Raw genomic sequence first — 22,881 nt, 5'->3', positions numbered from 1 at the left:
AGCTGGCCTGCAAGCAAAGCTGAGTTAATAGAAGAAATAAGACTTGATGCTTTTTGGGTGTATCCATAGCAAGGAAGAAGACAAGGCTGTCAGCATGGAAAACGATTAGAAAAGATACATGAGAATTTTGGCAAGCTAGACTAGGTGCATAAGTAGATGTGTATACGTGCCTTATTAAATTTCTGTAAAACTTTTGCCAACTATATTGACACTGATTGCTTTGCACCAAGGAATATAATAAGTTATTGTGATGTAGTTAATGACTTAAGATCATGCTTTGTTAAGGGTATATAAACTGGAGAACACGCAGAATAAAAACTTTTTTTCTTCCTGGACCTTGGTCACGTGTGTATGTCACGTCCGGCCTACAGTGACAGATTCTGCTCAGAGACTGCTTCAGGCTGAAAGCCCTGCTAAAACAGATATTCTGATTCTCACCTAATATTGTAAGTGATTTTAACAGATTTGTTTCAGACTAGAGAGATGAGAGGCAATATCAGCTGAGTGTCTTAGACAACCTGTGTTGGAAAGAACTAAAAACTTACATAGTAATAAAAACCTTTACACATTTTATTATACTCTAAAACATTACAGGAGGCTCACTACTTCATACATACTATGTTTTCAAGAGTAGTTCTTTAGCTTTTCTCTTCCTAGGTTTTTTTTTCGTATTCCAGTTTTTGATGTGCCTTTATTCATATACAATTAAAACTGAAAGCTAGTCAGCAACCAGAGAAATGCAGTTTACTCAAAACAACAAGCAAAAAGCCCCTGAGTGCAGTGAGGGTGCTGCATTGCCCACTTATGCAGCAATGCTGAATCTCATCACTAAGAGATTATCTTTATTTTTTAAAGAAAGGCATACTGATCTTAAAAACAGTTAAAAAAAAAAATATGATATCAAATTGTTCAACTGATAACACAAGGCTTTGATTTGCTCCAATAGTTGGTGTAATTCAACACACATCCACTTTCCCGGATCTTTATTCCCAAGAATCACCCTAGTGAGGCTACTGACCAGAGGTCTCCTGACCAGCCTCACCCACATGCCCTGCCCCAGCCAAGGCACATCCTGAAGCTTCCCAGAGTGTCCAGAGTGGGAGAGGATGTCCCCATCACACAGTCACTGCTCTGCCTCCAGCAGCAAAAGCTGATGAGGGCCCATGCAGGACAACCACATATGTGACTTGCTGGAGCCCACCTGGAAGCAAACCTCAAAGCAGCACTGGTATTGGCCACTAAGCTTCCCACTCTACTGCTGTACACTAACAGAAGAAAAAAAAGTAGTAAGTGAATAAAATACTTCATTTTTCCTTTTCAAGATTCAATAGGATTATAGCATTATGCATCATCACAGAATTCATGAAACAATTTGAACTAAAAATAAATTTTAAAAATAAAAATATGCAGAAGCAACAACACTATAGACATTACAAAGAAGTGTTGCTTTTACAGCCTTAAACGTTTCTATGGAAAACAGATTTAATGGATTTATGTTTTGGCCATAAACAAACCGCAAATATCATCAGGCTTTTTAATAACCTGATGATGTGACTGGTTTGATATCTGATGTACTAATTCTCCTGTAGAGAGTCAGACTGTAAAATCTTGCCCTCTGATTGGCATTGTTTGGCTTCATTTATTATTGTTATTTATTTATTTGTGCTACAGATACAGCAACTCAAACGTCAACTAAATAGAAACTTGCTGTACTTATAAGGCAGTCTGACTCCCCTGCTCCCTCTCCCCTCAGAAAGCTGATGAAGGGAACACTGAGGAGCACTTCAAGAGAAGTGGAGGAAAGACAATTTGACTTTTCAACTTTTCTGATGGCACAAGATGGTTCTTTTCTCTAGACCAAAATTTCATCTTCCTCTGGATGAGAGAATTGGCAGGAAGAGCTCTTCTAAGCACAACCCACCTCTCAGACTCACTTCAAGCTCTTTTAAGACACCTCCTCCAAACTCCAATGTTCTTTAGTGGCGATGCAGAACTTGTCCAAAACCCAGAGACTATAGATTTTAACAGACTCACCTCTTTTTCACACTATACAAAGAAAGACAAAAAGTGAAGTGAACGGGAATGATCACAACTGCAGAAATTATGCATTAGGCACAGAAGCAAATAGATCTGTCTTCAGCTGTCCAGGAGCCACAGATGCACAGACTGCAGGTCTTCATTAAAAACAAATACAGAAAAAACAGCAAAGCACTTAAGCAGAAGTGTTGTATAGCCCTAGACTACATTTCTGTCCAGTAATTCAACACTGTTACAAAAGGGATAAATGACTGAAAGATCAATGCATCTAGTGTAATTGAGATCACAGGATGTCGTAAGATTTCTTTCACGCCTTACATTGTGAATTTATGTGAAAATATATTTTTTTAATGATTTTACTCAAAGTCCTTTTGGGCTTTGACAGTGCTTCAGTTTGATATTTTCTAGCAGAGCATGCAGGTAACAGCATATTTGCCTCCTCTTTTTTGGTTTTTACACTAGATAACCATAACATTTTTTTGACATACAATCTTTAGCAGCAGATACTCTAAGAACAACTCTTTCATCTGTATATTACCTACTTCCAGAAAATAGCATCTGGCAATTTAGAGAAGTTTTTCCCTTGTAGCCTAGATTTTGGCATTAAAAAGCAAACACTGAGCCAGAAGTTTCCCTCACTAACAAAAGTGCTAATTCAACCCTGCCACACCTCAAAACACAGCAGTAGAGCCCAAGGTCACAATCAGACCCTATATCACCAGCTAGCAATCCACTGCTTAAATGTACTCAGCATCCCTACGCACACAAATGCAGAAAGGTGACTTTTTTCATCTCAAGAAAACAAATTTGTGGCCACTCCCACACACTCCCATTTTCATGTGGCTCTGATCTGACAGCATGGTGAAAGCATAACCAGCCTTATACTCTCCTTTATTTGACTGGCACTGCTACAGAAGCAGCCTCTGCCTCTTACGCTCTATGTAGGTTAGGAGGAGATTTTTTTGTTTACTTTTAAGGAAATAATAGCATAGATATTTTTGTAGAGTGTGCGAATAGCTGCTACTTCAAAGTCATGTAACTAAACATTGTTTCTCAGCATAGTTATCCTAATTGACTGTGGGTTCAAACCAATTTCAAATCAGTGTTTCAAGAAATAGTTTAATTATTAGTATCATTCTCATATAAGTGTCACCTGTCTGTAATAATGTATTTTAAGTGTCATGCCTACTGGAGCTATTGTGTTACTGTGCAGGATTCCCTGCACACATAAATCAATGAGACATCACTTACTGAGAACTGGCACACAAGAAACAGGAGACCCCAGATATTAAATACAGGGTGGTAGTGGAATCACCTCATGCACACCCCTAAACAGAGAAGAACACTTTCTCAGTAAGAGGTCTTTGTTAGTAATTTTGTTACAAAATATATTTACCTGAGCTCTTTCCTCTTTTCCTTCTGTACAAGGGACTTCAAAAGAGCTCAAGGATGGGACAGAGGCCCTATCATACATCAGCTTCAATGACAGAGCCATACTGAAAATGAAGAATAGGTTATTTCCCCTATGTCAGTATAAACTATTCCTCCTTCACACTTAATAAATCTAAATTGGGGGCTATATAAAATACTGTGTCTCAATCCTTTGGTTCATGCAAGAAGTACTCCTTTCAAAGAGCCAGCATCCTTTCAGTGGCTGCCTAGCAAAAGGATGCTGAGAAACAAGAGGAAGGACACTGCACTGCACAGCTGCCAGCACTCCCTTCCCAGATCCCAGCCAGACTCAGACTCAATCCCAGCCCTCTCCCACTTTTCTTTTTTTTTTTGACTTTGAAATCTCTTACCTTTCAGCAAAATGCTGTAACTTCCAGCTTCGAAGGCCTTTCAGGGGTCAGCAGGGAACAGACTCTTTTTCTTTTGGAACTATTGTCCAAACATACTAAACATGCAGTCAGAGGAAAGATAAAAAAGGTGGGAAGAGAGCTGAAAGGGCAGACTGGGAAAAGCAGGATGCTCACTAACAGAATAGTAATCTTGACTCCAGCCTGATGTTTACTGAGCATATAAATCATTTTTCTAACCATTTTAGGCACTTTTGTTTCCAAGTAGTACCGCAGGATAAAATCTTCCCAGAGCTGCAAATCCCATTATTAAAATCACGGCACATTACAACATACATTAATAAGGCTAATGCAATCACATAGCTCGATTTCTGAAAATCATTCACAGTAAAAATTTCCATTTCAAAAGTTCAAAGGGTTAAATAAGAAACAGGCAAGGTGTTAGAGCCAAAGACACAATGAACAGCATATCTTACTACCAGCCTTCCCCACAGACCCAGAGAGTCACATCTGCACACAAAGGAAACAACATAAATGTCAACAGACCACTTCAGGAAAGAAATAAGCAGAACACTGGATCCTAAATTCTTGCTACCTGAGTTACAAAGTACCATTATTTTTGCTCAATTTCACAGTGGATCAGATGCCTGGGGATGCTGAAGCCTATCCGACAGGCTCGGCTTTCTCTGGTGTCTCCCTGGGCCAGTTATTCTCACATCCTTCACACTCCTTTGCCTAAAGCCTGGAGGCATTATTCCCTGTAAACAGTCATGCTGTTACCCGGCTTAGTAACCATTCCAAAGAAAACAGAGTAATTCTGTCCTTCAAAATGCACTCTGGTTTCCTATCAGGTGTAAAGCCCTACAAGATAATGCTCAGAGCCCTATATCTGCCTGTTAGCATTAGAGTCCAGGGAAAAAAAAAAAATCAAAGCCTTGTTTCATATTTTTTTGTTCTTCTGCATGTTTGCTTTTTAAGCACACATCAAATTCTTTGATACTCTACTGTGAACACAGAAAAGAAAAAAGAATGCTGCTTCTACTTCCTGTACTTATGAGGAAAACAATCCCCCACAAAATGTTTTAGACCACTTTATCAGAGGACTTTACAAGGAAAAGTACATTTCCAGAGAGTGACTTCCATCTCAACACCATTGATTTCACACACAGCAGAAAGGTGGACATGAAGTAATTTCAGCCACAAAATAGGGAGATGATTTTCAAACACCACTGATCTGCTAAAAGCTGCCCTCAAAGAGGAAGAACCAAACATGTCTGTAATGAACAACTGGAAGACTACTAAACTATTTTCTAATAAACACCACATTAGAAGCTCAGAGCCATAAATGTTGACTGAAAAACACTCAGAAACTTGTTTCCAAAGACGCATTAATAAGTACATGAATTAACCTTTTTGTTGTTGTTGTTGTTATAATAGCAAGCTGAAAATGGTGAACTGTGTGAGATCATGAAAAAGCAGGGAAAGGTTTGTTTTTCTTAGCTGAATAAGCTGCCAGGCCATCACCAAAGGCTTCTAGATGAGTAGAGCACCAGTAGACCAGGCACAATGTGATTGTATAAAAAAATGTATATTTCATTTATGTAGTCCTGTGTCACATGAATGACCTTCAGAACTTTTACATGGGCAATGCTTACTTACTCAAGCAAGGCCACCACTTCAAAGCCCCCAAAATGTATCCAGAAATAGCCTTTGATCTTCACCATAGCAAAACCAGGCAGATGTGCAGGTTCACATCACCCACAGCAAATCCTATAATCCTTCCCTCCACCTTCCAGGCACAGGCTGCAGATGACATTTCACATAATCCCTCTGAACTTCTCAATAAACGTTGCCTTCCCTTGTAAAAAACCCAACTGTTCAAATAAATACCACAGGACACAGCCATGTCTGCATCTTGCACCAATCCCAGAAGAAGGAACAAAGCTAGTTACAATGACTTAAAACAGAAGCTGACAGCCCAGTACTGATCACTGGGAACAAGGAGCAATAAGGGTGGAAGCACTGCATTTTAGGAGATTGCCCAGCTGCATATTAGCGACTTTCTAGTGGAGAAACATGTCTCCTCCAAGTTCTACAGCCTCTATTTCCTTCCTTCTGTAGTCACAGGTTCAAACAGGAAAAACATCCTCTCCCTAAGAGGAAAGCACCTTTTACAAGCATCCCTCCTCTCTTCCTCCTCCAGCTATAAAAACAATATAACAACAAAAGCGTCACAGTTCCTGCTTAGCTGTCATCTCCGGTGTAGATGTGCTCTCCATAACCTTAAATGCCAGACAGCTCCGGGAATAAAGGGCTCGTCTTCCAGAGCTCTTCTCATCCTGCCTCCCTTAACCCACAGAAAGTCAACATCACCAGAGCTGGCCACAAGCTGCCATCTCTTACATCTCAGAACAAAACCAGAGTTACCTTTCAGTGATCACCAACCTCCCTCTTCTAGGACTGTCACAAGGGTGTGCTAGCTATTCATTGCGCTGGTTTTAACAGCAACTATGACACTAATCCTTCCTTTAGGGCTGGGAAGGACCTCCTGTTTCTCAAGACATGGAATTTGCTCCCACCTTCCCTGAAGAAGTTTGAGGGCTGCTACACAAGTCTCAGGTTATACTGTACTAAAGATGTCAAGTAGTGAGTGCAAATAGCATTTCAAAGACAGTTTCCTGACAAATACGGTGTGCCAGCCACCCAAAACAAATACCCATAAGAGAATGTCTGGTATAGCAAAGATGTAAATTTCTCCCTCATCTTTATTTGATCAGATTTGAATGGAAGCCAAATGGGACTCCTGACAAAATCTGGAGCCAGCAAGCACTTCACAGAGGCAGATACCAGTGAGGGGAGGGATAACAGACTAACTGGCAAACATCTTCCCAGCTTGAGCCGCATCTGTATCTCCATCCATCCATCCCCAACTGCAGCTTAGAAAGCTGCTCTATTAGGAGCAGACCTTGGCTACACTAGGATAACCTTTGTTGTTAAGGAATCTGAGCTGCAGAAACAGGAGGGAAGAACGTGTCATGACTTTCTTTTTCTGCTTCATCATTATGAAAAGCTAAAAATCTACTAATTTAAATGCTTTCAGCTGTGTATTTCTCCTCTCTAGTCTCCTGACTCTCAGCACTTCCTAATTCAACTGTGGTTTTAGGCAGACCTTTATCATTGCTAGCTTCAAAGGAAATCACTTTAACTCAGCCCAAAAAAACTGGAAACGCCACTGAATTAAAAAGTATTTGGGAAATCATAAAGGGGGGAAAAAATAAAGTCTTTATAAAATTTTTAGATAAATTTTTAGCAAACTTTTAGAGTTAGGTATGTTCTAGCTCCTTCTTTATTTACTGTGCTAAGAAGATGCAAAGTAGAATTCCCAGATGTATACACAAAACAATAACAATTACCCTATTTTTAATTCAATGTTTTAAGTATAAATTTTGAATAGAAAGCTCTTTAAACCAAAACAAGCATTTTATTTTATTAGCTACATGGTAGCTACATACATAGCTACTTTTTTTAACTTACTCCTTCATGGAGTAAGATATTCTCATGAAAAAAAGAGAGGAGATGAGTAAAATTTACTATGCATATTTTCTCACAAGTTGTATTGTTTACTCAAACAAAACCAGCAAATATCAGCATTCATATGTTTATCAAGAAATAAAATATTATATCTTCCTAGTCCAGGTCAGAAAACATGTTATTAGCCCCAGACTTTTATTCCCAGTAGAAGAAAAATGCAGCTAATATGCTAATCAGATTGTAAGCACCTCCATATTATCAAAATATCAGCACAGTCAGAAATGTCTCTTAACTAAGTTTGCAATAGTTCAGAGGGAGTATTAGACTTGATCAGTTCTCATTTTGTTTAACTGAAGGTACAAAAGCCAACAGTTGTGTCTTTATACAACCCTCAGCCTCTAATGCTTAGATCTTAAAATCTGAGGCAGAAGGAAAGCACAGGAAGAATACCACTCCTTTTCATTAATTTTTAATATCAACTGAAGGTTTAAAGGTCTACATTCTTTTTGCTTCAATGAATTCTCCTTCGATTCATCAAAACCAAGTTCAGTGAGCAGAAGAATTTTGTCCCCTTAGTAATTTTCAGACATTAGCCCAGGTAGCATAATGTCCAGGGATATATTTTTATACATAGCCAAAAGCTCTCTTTTTCAGGGTTTCCTGATAAAGATTACCAGCTAATAAATTCTCTTCCATAAGGTGTGCTCCTTACCAGAAACCCAGAGAATACACTGACTATGGATGAGAACAGAGTTTAAGGAGAGTAAAGTCAACATAACCTTCTCCTCCTAAAGTCTGGGAAAACAGAGTGACTCCACAGCCCACTTCAGAGCTAATCCTAGTATGGACTTTTTCACACCAGCCAGAGGGAAAAAGAAACTAAGTAAATTCCAAAGTGAAGAAAACCTCAGAACCAAACAGCCCAGTCCCCTTCCAAGCAGCCAGAGTTTTTGGTGCCTCTCCTGAAGACTCATTCAATGTAACAGGCAGCAGAAGACACCTGCTTCTGAGGGCCTATTTGCAGATTCTCTTGCAGACTTTGGAGACAAGTACAAACTGTATTTCTGCACTCATACACAGTGGTAGGGGCCACCTAGCAATGGTGGGGAACACCATTAACAAATAGCACACTCTCTTCTTGCAGCAACTCCATTATTTCAAGAAGTTTAAGGAGTGAATTAGAACAGTAGTACAATAACACAGAAATCAAGACCAAGATCTAGATATGGATTAAACTTCATGACCAAAACATTATGTGCAGGGGAAAGGCCACCAGTCAAAACTAAAGGTGGTATCTTCCTAGTGTGAAGCAAAGAAGATGAAAATACGTAACTCAACACAGCTACTTCTCTTCACTGTTCTCAGTGTGTCATGGAAAACCAGTTAACCATCCACCAATCCTGATAATGTGCTTTCTTTTATTCCCAAACTCTACCAGAGAAGTTTCCTTGGTTCCAATATACACCAAATAAGTTGGTAAGTACAAAAATCCAGAACAAAATCAGAAGGCAAAAAAAAATTCAAAAATGGGGGAGAGCAGAGAACAGAAAACAAAAGACACAGTACTGTACTACATTCTTCCTAACAACTTGTATGCACTCATCATTAACTGAGAAAACTTTACATTATTCTTGTATAATAACTTCAAATTCTGACAAAAAATTAAATGTTATAAATCAAACAAATATGGTCTGAAGTTTGAAGATTCATGATGGGACCTACGCAAACCGAAGGGGTAGCTATATAACCATACAGGGAAAGTATGCTGTTATCCTGTGCAGATTAGCCACCAAGGAGTGCAGCACACTTCACTTCTGCTTTACATTCTGCTTATCCATATGATTTATACATACGATAGCCATTCATTCTTTTAATGCCTCTGATAAAAGCCTAACCTAAGAATGTTAAACCCTACATGAACCATGATGTAGTTATTCATTATACCCTTTAATGCAGTACGTACCAGAGCAGTCAGATAAATGAGTCTACAATTGTTTTTGTACATTTTAAGTACAGCCTTATCTCCTCATTTGCTGGCTTCCTTGATAGGAACTTCTAACTATGACTAACATGTAGAGTACACAGTATCTTAAGTACCATATCCATGAGAGGTGAGAGCTTACATTCACCACTTGAGAGTCAACAGCAACATCATTACTTTACAAAATGGGACAAAATGTTTAACAATTTTTGAAAAGCCAGTGTTTCTTTTCTTTCTTGGAAGAAAAGAAAAATAAATATTTGGACCTTTACAGTCTTAAATGGAAACATTCCTAAATTTCTTGCCAAGAATTTGCTTCCCCCTACAATTAGTATATGGTATGCTATACAGTTTTCTTTAGTTATTTCCTGATAGCATGTTATTTCGCCTTAGCAAGAACATTATAGTACTTAGTAAGCATAATTTCCAGTGGAGGGCAGAGACACTAATGCCGTACCAAACAATTCCTAGCGAAGCAGTTTCCAGCCCTTCCACACTGAACAATGGCAATGTGATATACTGCCAAGGATTTGACTTGGCTATCAAAGCAAAAAGCTGCAAGGACTTATCCCCAAAAATCAGAATTCAGCAGTGTCAAGGTTCAGCACATAAATCTTTGATGTACCTTCCTTAATTAAAACTTATTATTTTATTTACAAGCTACCTTTGAAGCAAATGTGAAAGTGTCCATTAACAGAGCTGATCCTTGTGCTTGCAGCTTAGAACAACCCATGGAAGCCTAGCTTGATAAAGGCTGTGATATAAATCTCTGCTCAAGAGCTATGCAAGGCTTCTGGTATATCAAGGAGGTTAACACATTTGTTTCGAAATAAAGCTCATCATTATTGAGCAGTGTTCATACAGCTCTGTAAGAAATTTTAAACATAATTAACATTTTAGGATATCAGGCCTCCTTTTGGAAAAGGTTGTATTTTCCCTGAGTTCAGAACACAAATAGATTAGTTCATGTGTAAATTGGATGCACTACTCCCTGGCATAGTAGAGATTAAATTTCAAATCAATCTTACATTACTGGTGGTGACAACACTGTCAAAATAACAGAACTCTATAAAAACATAATATGGAATAGATATATGCCTATTCCACAAATCATGAATACATCACTGAACCATCTTGCAAAACAAAACTGGAAGAAAATGCTACTATCATGTATGAAGTACACCAAGTCCTAAGTGATACAGAAGAAATTATCTTAAGGTAAATAAGCTGGGAACATGGTCCCTCCAAAACTGTTCCCTCTGTCTTTGGTCTTTTAAGCACTCTTCTATACTGACAAGATTAAAAGCGTACCTGGAGGTCACCTGGAAGCACAAATTAGTATTTACAGACAGGATTTTCAATTAAGCAATATTCTTACTGACAAAGGAATGATGCTTTAATAGTAGAAATTGCTTTCACTGAGAAATCGGTTCTAATGTCAGGTAAAATAAAGGTTTTACTGCTAAAGTGCTAAGAGTACCCAAGAGAGAATAGAAAATTGGGGATTTATGTAGAACAAGAATCACAGATGGAAATCACTTTTAACTTGTTTATCCAAGAATCCAACTCAATTACACGCTCTAAAAAAATTGTTTCACCATCAAATATTAAACCAAATTTCATAGAATATTTAAAACCAGCCTCTCTCACTGTGACGCAAGAAACACATTTGATTTACAAATGTTAATGTAATTATGCAAATGTCTAAACCTTCATCATGTCCTGCAAATAGTACCATCCTTTTGGGAGTTTCATCGACTCAGTTTATTTTAAAATGTGCTTTTTCATCTCTTAATTGATTTTCTTCTGTCCTGCCTCACCTCCAGGAGGCAGCAAGTAGGGATTGGGCTGATATCTTCCCTTCTAGCCAAGCTCACTTCTGACAGCAGAGCGCAGCTGTAATTAAGGATGCCATCAGTCAGACAAAAAAAAAAAAAACCACAAAACAAAATAAAACAAAAAAACAAAACAAAAAAAAAAAAAAAAACAACCACCAAAAAAAAACCTATGAAAAGGCAAGGCAGAAGGAGAAGCCAGAAAGCCAGGCTGGCTTCCTAATCACTTGTTCAGATTCCTGATGCCCTGATGAAGATGCAGAGAGCAGAGTCACCAACATTTCTGACAACCTGGGCATCCACCCAACACACGTAACACAGATGCTTAAGACAAGCTGAAGCCCTACCACAAAGTTTGAGACAGACTGACTGTATTTCTAAGAGCATTCTTCATGCTGTCACTCATTGTCAGTGCTCAACAATAAATCAAGAATACAAATCATAATTACATTCTCTGCTACTTGATGAAGCAGCCACATGCAGCTTCCTTCCCTTCCCACCAACTGTGAAACTTAAAGGTTCAAGAGAAGGACACTTACAAAGCTAAAAAGGTCATTTTTTTGTCTTATTCTGCAACAACATTCAGCTCAAGTGCACTCTTCATGCTACATGCTTCCTTCACTACAGAACACAAGCACTTAAGTGATTCTGCCCATCCCCATTTCTTCAGCACTGCATATCCTCACAGTCTTTCCCCAGAGAAAAAGCAGAGGCCCCAACATGAAACCCATTCCCTCATTATATCTTTGCTCTGCAGGAGAGAATGATGCTTTTGCCTAGTAAGAGATACAAAGCCACTGTTTTCCCAAGAAACTGTTTCCATAAAAAAAACCACAAAGAACATATGGCCATAGGGTACCCTGTAAGAATGCTCTTATAGAGAACCATTTCGTAGCACACTCAGAGAATGCTGGAGCAATTGTACATTCACCTTAGCCACTAAAATGACCCTGTTTCCATTTCACTGTCAACAATGACTCATGGTAAGACTTTTTATCTGAACGAATAATCAAATTGCTTTAGGAGCCTCAGTTTTACATTATCATACACCATTCTATAAGCACAGTGGCAAAAGAGATGTTATCTCACTTATCAAAGGATTCCCAAATCCTTTGAAGAGAGATTGTCCACTAACCATAAAATTAAGTAGGCCATGCAATTGCACAGCAATGAAGTGAAATAAAAAAGATCATATTTATAGAGGAAATTGGCTAAATTACTAACCAAGACATGGAGGCATGGTTTTAAAAACATTACTGGAGGTAATCACAATGCAGTATCACAATGCAGAAATGTATACACATGGCATGGCAACACTTGAGAAGATCCCTGTCCTGCCAGCAGGATTCAGTTCATGGAGGGATCAGACCAGGCTATTGAAATTCAGGAAATCAATATACTGCAGGGTAGTATTATGACAGCTTAAAATGAAATAGTGCTCAGATGTATGTATTAAAAGCATTTATGTTTCCTTTTTCTTTTAGCTTAGCCAACACATATTTTATATAGCAATGATGATATCTTTAAAAATTATTACATTTCTCTGAAGTGTTAAAAAAAAATGCCACCAGGAGCGTGTTAGTTAACACTACAAGCAAACCCACAAAGTTAATCCCAGCTTTGAAACCAAGTATCAAACCAAGTGATTACAAAAGCAACTGCAGACCAAGAACAGCATTAAACTTCTGAAGTCAATTTCCTATATGCACGAACACATGTGCAACAGCATACTGGAACTGCATCTGCAGAAAACAGACCAGCCAGTTCAGTAACATCATCCTTCAAAATGGTCTGTGCCTTTTTAATTGTTTTTTCCTCAGGTGATCTATCCATGCTGCAGAATAAATTTTACAAAAGCACACCCAAAAAGCAGTAAGTGCAAGCCACGCTGTATTTCAGATGGGTGTTAACTTGGATTTTATTTCTCTTTTGAATAGTAATTCAGTGACAATGCTTTCTTTCCCATGCAGCATTACTGAGTCTTGTAGCTGTTGTGATAACATATGCTCAAGAAACAGCTGTATCTCAGGCAAAGAGACTTCCTAACAACTCACTTCACAATGTCTGATTGTTCTAATGCAATTCGATTTCTGCTGCTGTGGTGGAAGAGATATGCCAGGCTTCTTAAACTGTTTAAAGAACACCAAGACAGAGGAGATATGAGCATACAACTGAAAACTCTCAAGATGGGAACCTTGTCAATTAAGAACAAACTGTTACAGGCAATAAGCAGCTGCTAACCACTTCCATAGGCTGGAAACAAAAATTACATTGTCACACAGAGCTCCACATGCACTTTCCACCCTACCCCATCACATTCAAAAATATCTGTGCTGCTGTTTCAGATTTAATGTATTTTTTCCTGTCAGTCTTGAACTCTGTCATTTACAAATACTTAACTTTCAAAATGATACTGTGAGGCACAAACTCCTTTTTCATTGTAACTCAAGACTCAGCTTCCTACTCCACTATTTGAAATAAAGAGCAAAGCAATGCAACTTCAAAGCTTATTTGGCACTTCTTACTCTCTAATTTCCCTACCCCTCTTTTTTTTCTCATCTGGCAAGCATTTCAAAATTTAGCATGCAAGTTACACGGGCCCAATTCAATTCCTAGATTAGACTGTTAACCCTAGGTGTATAAAGAACTTTCTAGTCCAGGCTCCAGTATGAGCAGTGTGAGCAATTCACAAGGTTTTTGTCCCTAAACCTTGCAGATTTCAAGAAATGCAGGGTGAAATCTGAAAAACCAGAATCTTATCCTTCTGTCAAAAGGCCAACATCCCTCCTCCATCCAACCCACTATCCTTGATGTAAGTATCTTCTCTGGGTCAGTGCCAGGTTGTCTTAGAATGCCCCCAGGGAGGCTGAGAAAGGGACTGAAAAGGCCAGAAATGGTGAAAAAAAGCTTTGTAAGAAGCATACCCACTACCTCCAGCTGATTATATAGGGGTATCACTGAATAATTGCAGCAAAAGGTTTTCTGGGTCTGCTACAATCATGCAAATTCGGTTCAAAACGATTCACAAAGGAGTTACTAAATGAGCACTGACAGCCTTGTTTGCTAAATTTCATCCAAGCATCTTTCTCCCAATCTTAGAAGTATGATAATTGCTGAGGCCTCTGGTACTTCCCCATGAAAAACAAATTAGGCTTTAATGAAATATGCAATCTCATTCCAACATACTGAGACAGATTCAACCCTGCTTAATATTCCACAGCTAGTACCAAGCAGCTTCTGGAATCCAGGGTAGCTCTGGCAGACGAAGCATCCCCAGCAGTCCGTGGGCGTTTGCCTGCCTCCCGCTCCATGCCAGCGATGCCAGGCGCGTGCGGAGTGCGCGTGTTCCATCGCAACAAAGCCACCTGTGCAACACCAGCAGTGGGCTGGCAGCAGTGGGCTGGCAGCAGCCAACAGCACTGCACTTCCTAATGGATCCAGAGAATCCCAAGTCTCGTTGCTGAGACATTTTTTAATTGCTGCAATTTCATTTTGAATTTTTGATTCCCAAGTCCATCAACAAAACCAGCAAACTATTAATTAGGATACAGTACCATCGTTTGAGAATAATTAAATAAGACTAAAATTACAACAGGTGTACACAGGCAGCCTGCAGTAAATCCTACACACTTACCTTGGAAATCCACATTTCAGTTGATTTCTGATGAAAGCTTATTCCACTTCACTTTTATGTACCCCAGACTTTGAAGGCAGAAATCAAGGACACTTTTAAAGAGGCATAGATTACAAAAGGAGGGACTTTCCCATTCTAGCCTTCAGCTACTAAAACTGGACTGAATTTCTGAGCTGCATTAGATGTGATAAGTTGACTTCCACAGAGTGAGGGCTTGCATTAGAAGTCATTATGATTTTTTTCAGTGGTGATATCACTTCACATGCATCCCTGCTCCTTCCACTTTTTTTAGTGTTAGGCAAGCCTTGTTCCTCTTCCTATAAGCTAAATCTAGAGCATGATAAAGAACTCTCTATTTAATTTGTCTTCTAGTAAGGCACTGTATTCCTAAACAACTTCTCAGTGCATTTTTTCAGAACAAAGAAGTCACAGTGCTTTAACAGGTAACGTAACACTTCACATTTTTATATGGGACTTTGAAAAAATAGCATGGTGCTTGCAGTAGCAGCAACACAAAAATAAAAACACTGAAAAGCAGTCTCCCAAGTGAGACCACAGTGGGAAAGCATGTATCCCTGAAGGAGAATGCTGTTCCATCACATTTCCAAACAGCTTTGTAAAACGAAGCCAGGCAGAATTAGCTATTATCGAAACACTACTTACTCCAGAGCACAGCGTATTTCTCATTCTGAGTGCTGCTCCAAGGGGCAGAGAGGTCCCTGGTCTGACAATAGCCTGCTACCAGGTGGAAACAATTAAGGAAGGAAGCTCTCCTCTACTCAGCAAATTATTTCCTAGCAATCCCCACAAAAGCATGTGCCACGACCTAATTTAACCACTTCACTTGCATCATGTCTCTGCCTTCCTGCAAGCCTAGGAAAAGACAACTCCATGAACTCTCCTTGTTTCTACAGAGTATTTTGATTTTTTTCCTTTGTCATAATTGTAGCTGGTTTTAAAAATCAGTCTGCCTTCTTTTTGCATCAGAAATCTGAAATAAGGACTATCTTTTTTTGTTGTGAATCAGCCTAATTCTGTTTACTATCTCTGTATTAACTTACAGCAGCTCAGATATAACAAGCAGGGTGTTTTCTTGGATTTTTAAAAAAATTTTTAGACAAAAAGAACAGGGAAAGGAAAAAGACTGATATTTGTTCGCACAGCAGATCAACAATAATGCTAGTCTCTCTCTACCTTATCCTCTTCTTATGTGATAGTGTTTCATCCAGTACTGCTGGCAAAGAAAGATTTTTAAAACAAAGATTAACGTGATATATTCCGCATATTTTAGCAACACTATTTGGTCATCTCCAATATTTTTGTCCTCTAAAGGAAGAGAATAGTATCCACTCCTTATCAACCAAGATGATTATTTCTAAAGGTTACTAGTAAACAACCATACTCAAAGGAGAGAATCCTCCCATGCATGTAGGAGAAGTAAATGTTTGAAAACATTTGACTTGAAATACTAAACCATTATGAATGGAGACAGAGAAGGGGAGAAGTCTCTCTGGTAATGAAATTCATTGAGCCTGCACAAGCTGCACACTTCTGCTCCCTCTGGGCAATATTCTTACCCCCATAATAACTTTAAAATAGACTTAAATATTTTAAGAAGATGAATTTAGGCAAAATAAATCTTGCTCATACTGCTACTATGACATCAGGCTCAAGTTTTCAAACCAGAAATTCAGGGTTACACAGTATGAGCTATCCTATCAGTATCAGCACTGCAGACCACCTACCCATACACACACAAGAAGATGCACAGCAGAAAAAAGTAGAATTCCAGCTGCTTCCAGTTATGTTTCCTCTTTACTCAATAAAAAAGGCATCACCATGTTTGCCAACATCAAAAGTAAGGAAGAATATCACTTCCTGTCTCTTTCTCAGAAACAGCTAAGGGAAAAGGATGAGTATGCAGCATCACAGTCTCAACTGCAGATTTGTCACTCCTAAGTCTTTCACTGACATCCTGAATTTGAAGAAGAAGGAAAAGTCATCAGTACCTGAGTCAGCATCACTTTACCATGAGCACAGATACCCAGCACATGCCGTAAAACTCTTAAGTCCAGTGCCCTTAAACACACAAAGGTAACTGCAACAGAGAGAGCAACCACAGTCTCTGGATCTTATTTCCTAAGTGAGTGGACCAAAGGGAAAAAACACCTCTCACTTTGAAGAGATGAAGTAGGAATAAGGCAGTTATGAATGGGACTTGGGTAACAGCTCCTCCCCAGCAATGACTTACAACACCAAAGTGGCTGTAAAAAGCAGCAGCAGGAAATGCACCAGGGAGAACTCCAACACACTTAATCCTCGGTAAAGGGAGCCCAGCTTAGAGTCTGTGGGGCTTTTTACACCACCAGAGGGGCAGAGAGTACATAACTACTTGCTATAATTACCAAAATCCATTAAATAGGGAGTCCATTCCTCTGTCACCTTAACTGTTTTGGAGGTTTTTTTTAAGGAAGGAGGAGGTGTCAAAATATATTTTAGTCCCATTTAAAAGATTAGTAAGAGTCCTTGAATTTTACATCATCCTCAATGATTGAACAGCCTTGTTCTGAAAATATGAAACACATTAGCAAAACTGTCAGCCCCGTAACATGATCATTGCTTTACTTCCTTGGCAACAAAGGAAACTTTTAATGGAAAGAGATTTAAAGTACAGTGTGCACATTCCTCTCCAGACTGCAACCTTTTCCAATAGACTCTAGTTACAATACATCTGCTGACTATCTCTTCTAGAAAGGATTTGTAAGGCCAAACAGGTCATACACAATTTAAGAGCTTACAACCCCACTCTATTAAAAGTACATTACTCTGAAAACAGTTCACCTCCTGATTCTTCTTCATACATGTTCAGGAAAGAAACTCCAAAGAGGTCAAGAAAAAGTCCTTTAACAGAAGCAGAATTTGATGCAATCAAATTCTAAGCAAAAACCAAGCAAATGTATCTATGACTTCTGCTTACACACATCTGGGCTAGGGAAAATCCTACCCTGAAGCACAGGCACAAAAATTGGTGTTCTCCATCTGTGCATTGGACTGATGCTGGTTTAAAGCTGACAGTGTGCTTAGCCTGTTGCCTTCAATAAATAAATAAATGGAAGTGTTCTGCAAAAGGTTGCTCTTGCAAATATATCATCAACTATTAACAGAAGTACTGCAATAACTAAGCAGTACTGGCCTTGCACTGTCAGTAATACTGCTCAGCAATCCAAAATTAAAACCAGTATAAAGAAAAACTGAGTTAATATCAAAACAATAAAATACCTGGAAAAGAGGAAAAGAATATAGATATTTGCCTTAAAGCACCTGCCAGTAGGTCTGCCTGCATTACAGCCAGCAGTGCCCAGCTATGTCAATGCAAAGACTCAGGTAAAGCTGCCTCACCAAAAGCACTTTGTGCCATTTTTTCCAGGCTCATTTTCAAAACTGTCATAAAAAAACAGGGAATTAACAGTTAGTTCTTCCACAGTAAAGAAGAAAAATCTGAGGAAGGTTGAAATGGAGCACAATTGAAAAACCTAGACAAACTCAATACACATATCAGAAAAAAATACAAAACAAAAACAAAAAAACTAAAACCCAAACAAAACAAAACAAACAAAAATTAAAAACCCTCAAAATCTGTGAAATAGACTGGAACCAGAAAATAAAGCTGTTGAGAAACTGCACTTTACAGAGGCTAAAAATACTCTTCCCCCTTGTACATTATCCCCTCAAATAGGAGGAACATATGTGAATTTAGAAATGTCAATATTTGGGCAATTCTTCTGGTAGCAAGAATGACACAAATTGGAATTCCTGAAAATTGCCCTGGATAAGAGACTGTACATCTGCAAGACCCAGAGATACCCACTGGACAGCAAAGTAAAGCTGCCCTAGGCTCAAAAAAGAATGGGTAAAGGAGGATTTAAGTCCACACCCAGCAATTACAGAAGGACTGTGTGGCACACTAGGAGTTAAAACATCACTTTTCAAAGCACAAACAACAGTCAATATGTGAGAAAAGCCCTCTTCAAAAACAGGGGAAAATTAATTCAAATACTGCATTTGTTTTCCTTGTTTTTTTTTTTCCTGTCACTTTTTTCAGATGAAAAAGGAAAGGGATAAAAGACAGACTCCCCTTTCCAATACATAAATGTGTATTTCTTGCTTTGAAAGAAAGAACAGAACAGACACATTAGGTGGTTTTTTTTTTTTTTTTTTTTTTAATTAGAAAGCCATGAGGCACACACAGGAGCAAACAATCCCAAGGGGCTCTATTTCACTCCAGGTTTTTAAATTATGACAGGATGGTACTCACAACACTTGTGCAGAAAGCACTTAGGTACTAATCCTTCCAAGATGCACCAGCAGTTCAGGCACTGCTAAGCAGGTTCCTATGCTCATGCCTGGGTTTTAGCTCTTGGCAGCCAGAAGCAAGCGTGGCTCTTGAGGTCCCCAGATACACTGTGAGTGGGGACCTCAGGCTGCTGCTTCCACCTGCAGCTTTTCAGATCAATACTGCCAGCAGCAGGACAAAGAGAAATGCTTCCAGACTAGCTGACTTTGGAGCTGAAAACATCTTCAGACAGGAAATTCTGATACCTCACTGAAGGGTCAAAGCCAAGCCTACACAGGCCACCTAATATCAAAGCCACAACCTAGAAAAAAAAAACTAAAGTGAGGAAAACACATGTTTAATCTCATGACATCACAAGACTTGCAAAAATACACTTCAATATTGTAGATGTACCATTCAACAGTTACATATGGATTCACACTGCACAGAGGGGGGCTGAAGGTACATGGGTTATTAATACCAGTTCATCAAAGAAGAATGTTTGTAGCTTGAAATAATAAGGCATAATCTTTGTATCACCCCTTTATTACTTCTAGATAGAGAAAAAGTTGCTGTTAAACAAAGTAATGTGGAAACTGTAGAAAAGGCAGTCTGCAATGCCTACAACACTTAAAAAGGTCTCATGTACCACGTTCCAATGAAACTATTGAATTTTCCTAGCAAAGTGAAATATTATGTCAAAATGAAAAGAGAAAGTAGATTGCACTAATAGAAGTTAAACCTAGATTAATTTAAAATTACAAGATTAACTTTTTACCTGTAGGAAAACAAATTATTTTAACAGAAAATGATGTACATAAAGTGGAGGCAGTTAATCCGAGCAGTGTAAATTCAAACTGTCTATCAGTATTTATGGAATTATTTAATCACCTACCATTCTCACTGCCAGCCTCCTCACACTGCAGATTATACCTTAAGCCATTTCCAAAACATTTTAGTGGGGATGTTTTGTAGGACAAGAACTGAATCAACGGCAGAGCACCCTTCCTGAGTACAGTTAGTTCACAAATGCATGCTGAAGCTGAAAATAATAACAGCAAAACTTTTAAGAGACATGTTTTCAGGGACAGTGAGACATCATCTAAAATAAGGGATTACATTCCACTGAGCCTCACAAACAATACCAAATAAAACAGGACCAACTCAGCAGCTCTGTATTTTTGACCTCTTGCTGCCTAGCACCCAGCTCCTCACCAGCTACCCACTGACAACACTTTCTGCATTGGAACACAACAACAGACAGCAGGTCTCAATCAAATTTGAGTATAACCTCATCAACAAACACCCACTTTTTCCTTCTAGCTGTCACAAGCAGGGATGCTATCACAGAGAACTGCTGACACCACATCACTACTCCACATCCCACCCACAGGAGTACTGGGGATGGGGCACATGCAGCTGGCATCCCTGGGGGACTGGTGATGGAGGGAGGACTGCCTGCCACTCCTCATTGCAAATCAAATCTGGGATTTGATTTTGACCCTTCACTTAGCTGAAATAGGGCAGTGGTACACAGGTTCAAATGAGGATGATGTTGCTCTTATCTCCACCAGCTCAGCAGGGGTCAGGGCCAGGTTGCCAGTGTCCCTGCAGCTTTGCAGAAGCCAGAGGAATCAAAGGGGAACTCCGACAGCTGCTGCAGGATTATCCCAGCAAAGCAGGCAGGGCAGGACAAGCCAAAGGATTTCAGCAAAGCTGACGCACCAGTTCTGCAGCACTCCTGGAAACCAGCACTTCCTCAGGACTGCAGATGCTCCAGATCTAAAAGGGCTCCTGACCCTACAAAGAGAAGACTCTCACAGATCTGCCTGCCAGGCAAAGGTGTCCTAGAGAGTGTACTGCAGCTCGTGAGCAAAACTGATCAGTAGAACCCATTTTACATAAATGCAATGGTTTCCTATTATTTTCCTATTTTATGATGTTCAATTATTTCATAGAAGAGACGTCATTACCTGTATTCCCCAACACCAACCCTGACACTCATTCTGACCAAATACTTAGAAAAGTGAGGGCAGCAGATTTCATAAATTATAAGAATGAATAAAAACATCAGGTTTCGACAGGAGAGTAATGACATTTAAAGAACCCAACCCATCACTGAAGATGTTCTCCTGCAAGACAAGACAAGTTCAAGCTCCAAGCAGGTTTGTCCTTGGCCCAGAGAAGGTATGATGTAAGAGTGAGGTAGGAAAGCATGAGTGAACACAGACAAAGTGTTCAAAGTGTTGTTTTATTACAACAAAAAAAAAAAAAGATATATTAAAAAAAAAAAAAAACACAACATCACAAAAACCAGGAGACAGAAAAAAATTAATACTGACTTGTGAGAAGATTAGTTGAGCTTGTATCACTTTCACAGTTCATGGTCTATGATGTTATGAAATTGCTTTTATTCCCACCATTTTTTTCCTGATAGTGTTTGGGTTTTGTTTGATATTGAAAACAAGCTATCCCTACAGATAAAGAAAAAAGGAAAAAAAAATCCAACATGCAGAAGAAAGTAATGTTAAAACAATTAAAAGAGAAAAAATTTGCAAAATACTACTGAAAAGTATGCATAGAATTATTTACCTAGAGAAAGCTATAGGCTGGTCTTTGTTAAAGATGCAAATTTTATTCAGTTAATCAACGGATGAGTGCAACTTCAAATATAACACTCTGAAGGCTCACATCACCGCCTCAGGCAAATTCACAGATTAGCTGGTGGCACTGCTGATGATTCCAAGCTTAAAACCAAAGTAAATATTTATTAACATGAACCACTGCATTTTGATTCAGTGATTTAAGAAATATAACTACCTTCAGGAAATACTGAATCTCTTTTCTCCTAGACAGAGTTACACTGAAAGAGGAAAACAGAATTTTCCAAAAGCTTTCTGAAACATGAAGGGAAAGTTATGAGCATGTGATTTAAATACATTACCAAAAAAAAAAAAGTACAGCAATCCTTTATTAAACACAATTAATTTTAATTGTAATAGTCAATCCTTTAATGATGGGTGATGAGAAACATTGCATACAATTTGCTTTCTCCACAACAATGCTACAGACACAGATTTTCATTATCTCATTGACATCTACAGCATGACATAATCAGAAATAAAACATAAGCAAAATCTCTGAGATTTTTTTATGTCCTTGAAAAATAAGACAGTCAACAATGTTTAGGTTTATACAAGCAATCCTACTAAGTAAAATAAAAAATGGGCAGAAGTAGATAAGAAGTATGTTAGTTTTGGGTGGGGGCTTTAGTTCCAGAATAGGGGCCTGAACAACAAGGTTTTAGGGCTGGGACACCTTCAATTTCTATAGTCTCTCAAGGATGCAACTCCAGAAGGATTAGACTGCTTCAGAAATCATGTTATGATAATAAATTAGAAACTATAGAGTTTATGCTTTTGAACTACCCATACTGCAGGTATGGGTATTTTTTAACTAAATCTGATCCTGGTCTCTATCTCAGTTTTCTGGCTATATCTGCCAAGAAGATAGAGCAAAAACTCTAGCACATGCCAGAAATATAACTCAGATTAACATGGAAGCACAAAAACAATGCTCTTTTAGCTCAGACTTTGAGTATATTTAGATATTGGAGGAACTCAAGAATATGCACTGTCCATATGTCACCCTGGATGATTTCCTGCTTTCAGTCCTTAGGTTAGACAGAGATTGCAGTTGTTCCTCATATTTATAGAGTCTCAAAAACTCCA

The 22,881-nt window shown here is 38.7% G+C and overlaps 1 protein-coding gene and 1 long non-coding RNA gene across 2 annotated transcripts in view; both read right to left on the bottom strand.

Annotated features, from left to right (window-relative positions):
- TMTC2 (transmembrane O-mannosyltransferase targeting cadherins 2) overlaps nucleotides 1-22,881 on the bottom strand; it is a 242,120-nt gene that overhangs the window by 200,725 nt on the left and 18,514 nt on the right. The gene's annotated exons all lie outside the window — the stretch shown is intronic.
- Nucleotides 19,015-20,515, bottom strand: LOC127059090 (uncharacterized). Its single transcript, XR_007776534.1, has 2 exons — nucleotides 20,046-20,515; nucleotides 19,015-19,472 (listed from the first exon to the last, which is right to left on the bottom strand). It is a non-coding gene; the product is annotated as an uncharacterized LOC127059090 (long non-coding RNA).

The sequence above is a fragment of the Serinus canaria genome, chromosome 1A (genome assembly GCF_022539315.1).
Source record: "Serinus canaria isolate serCan28SL12 chromosome 1A, serCan2020, whole genome shotgun sequence".
NCBI lineage: Eukaryota > Metazoa > Chordata > Aves > Passeriformes > Fringillidae > Serinus > Serinus canaria.
This window is presented reverse-complemented; position numbering and strand designations above follow the sequence as displayed.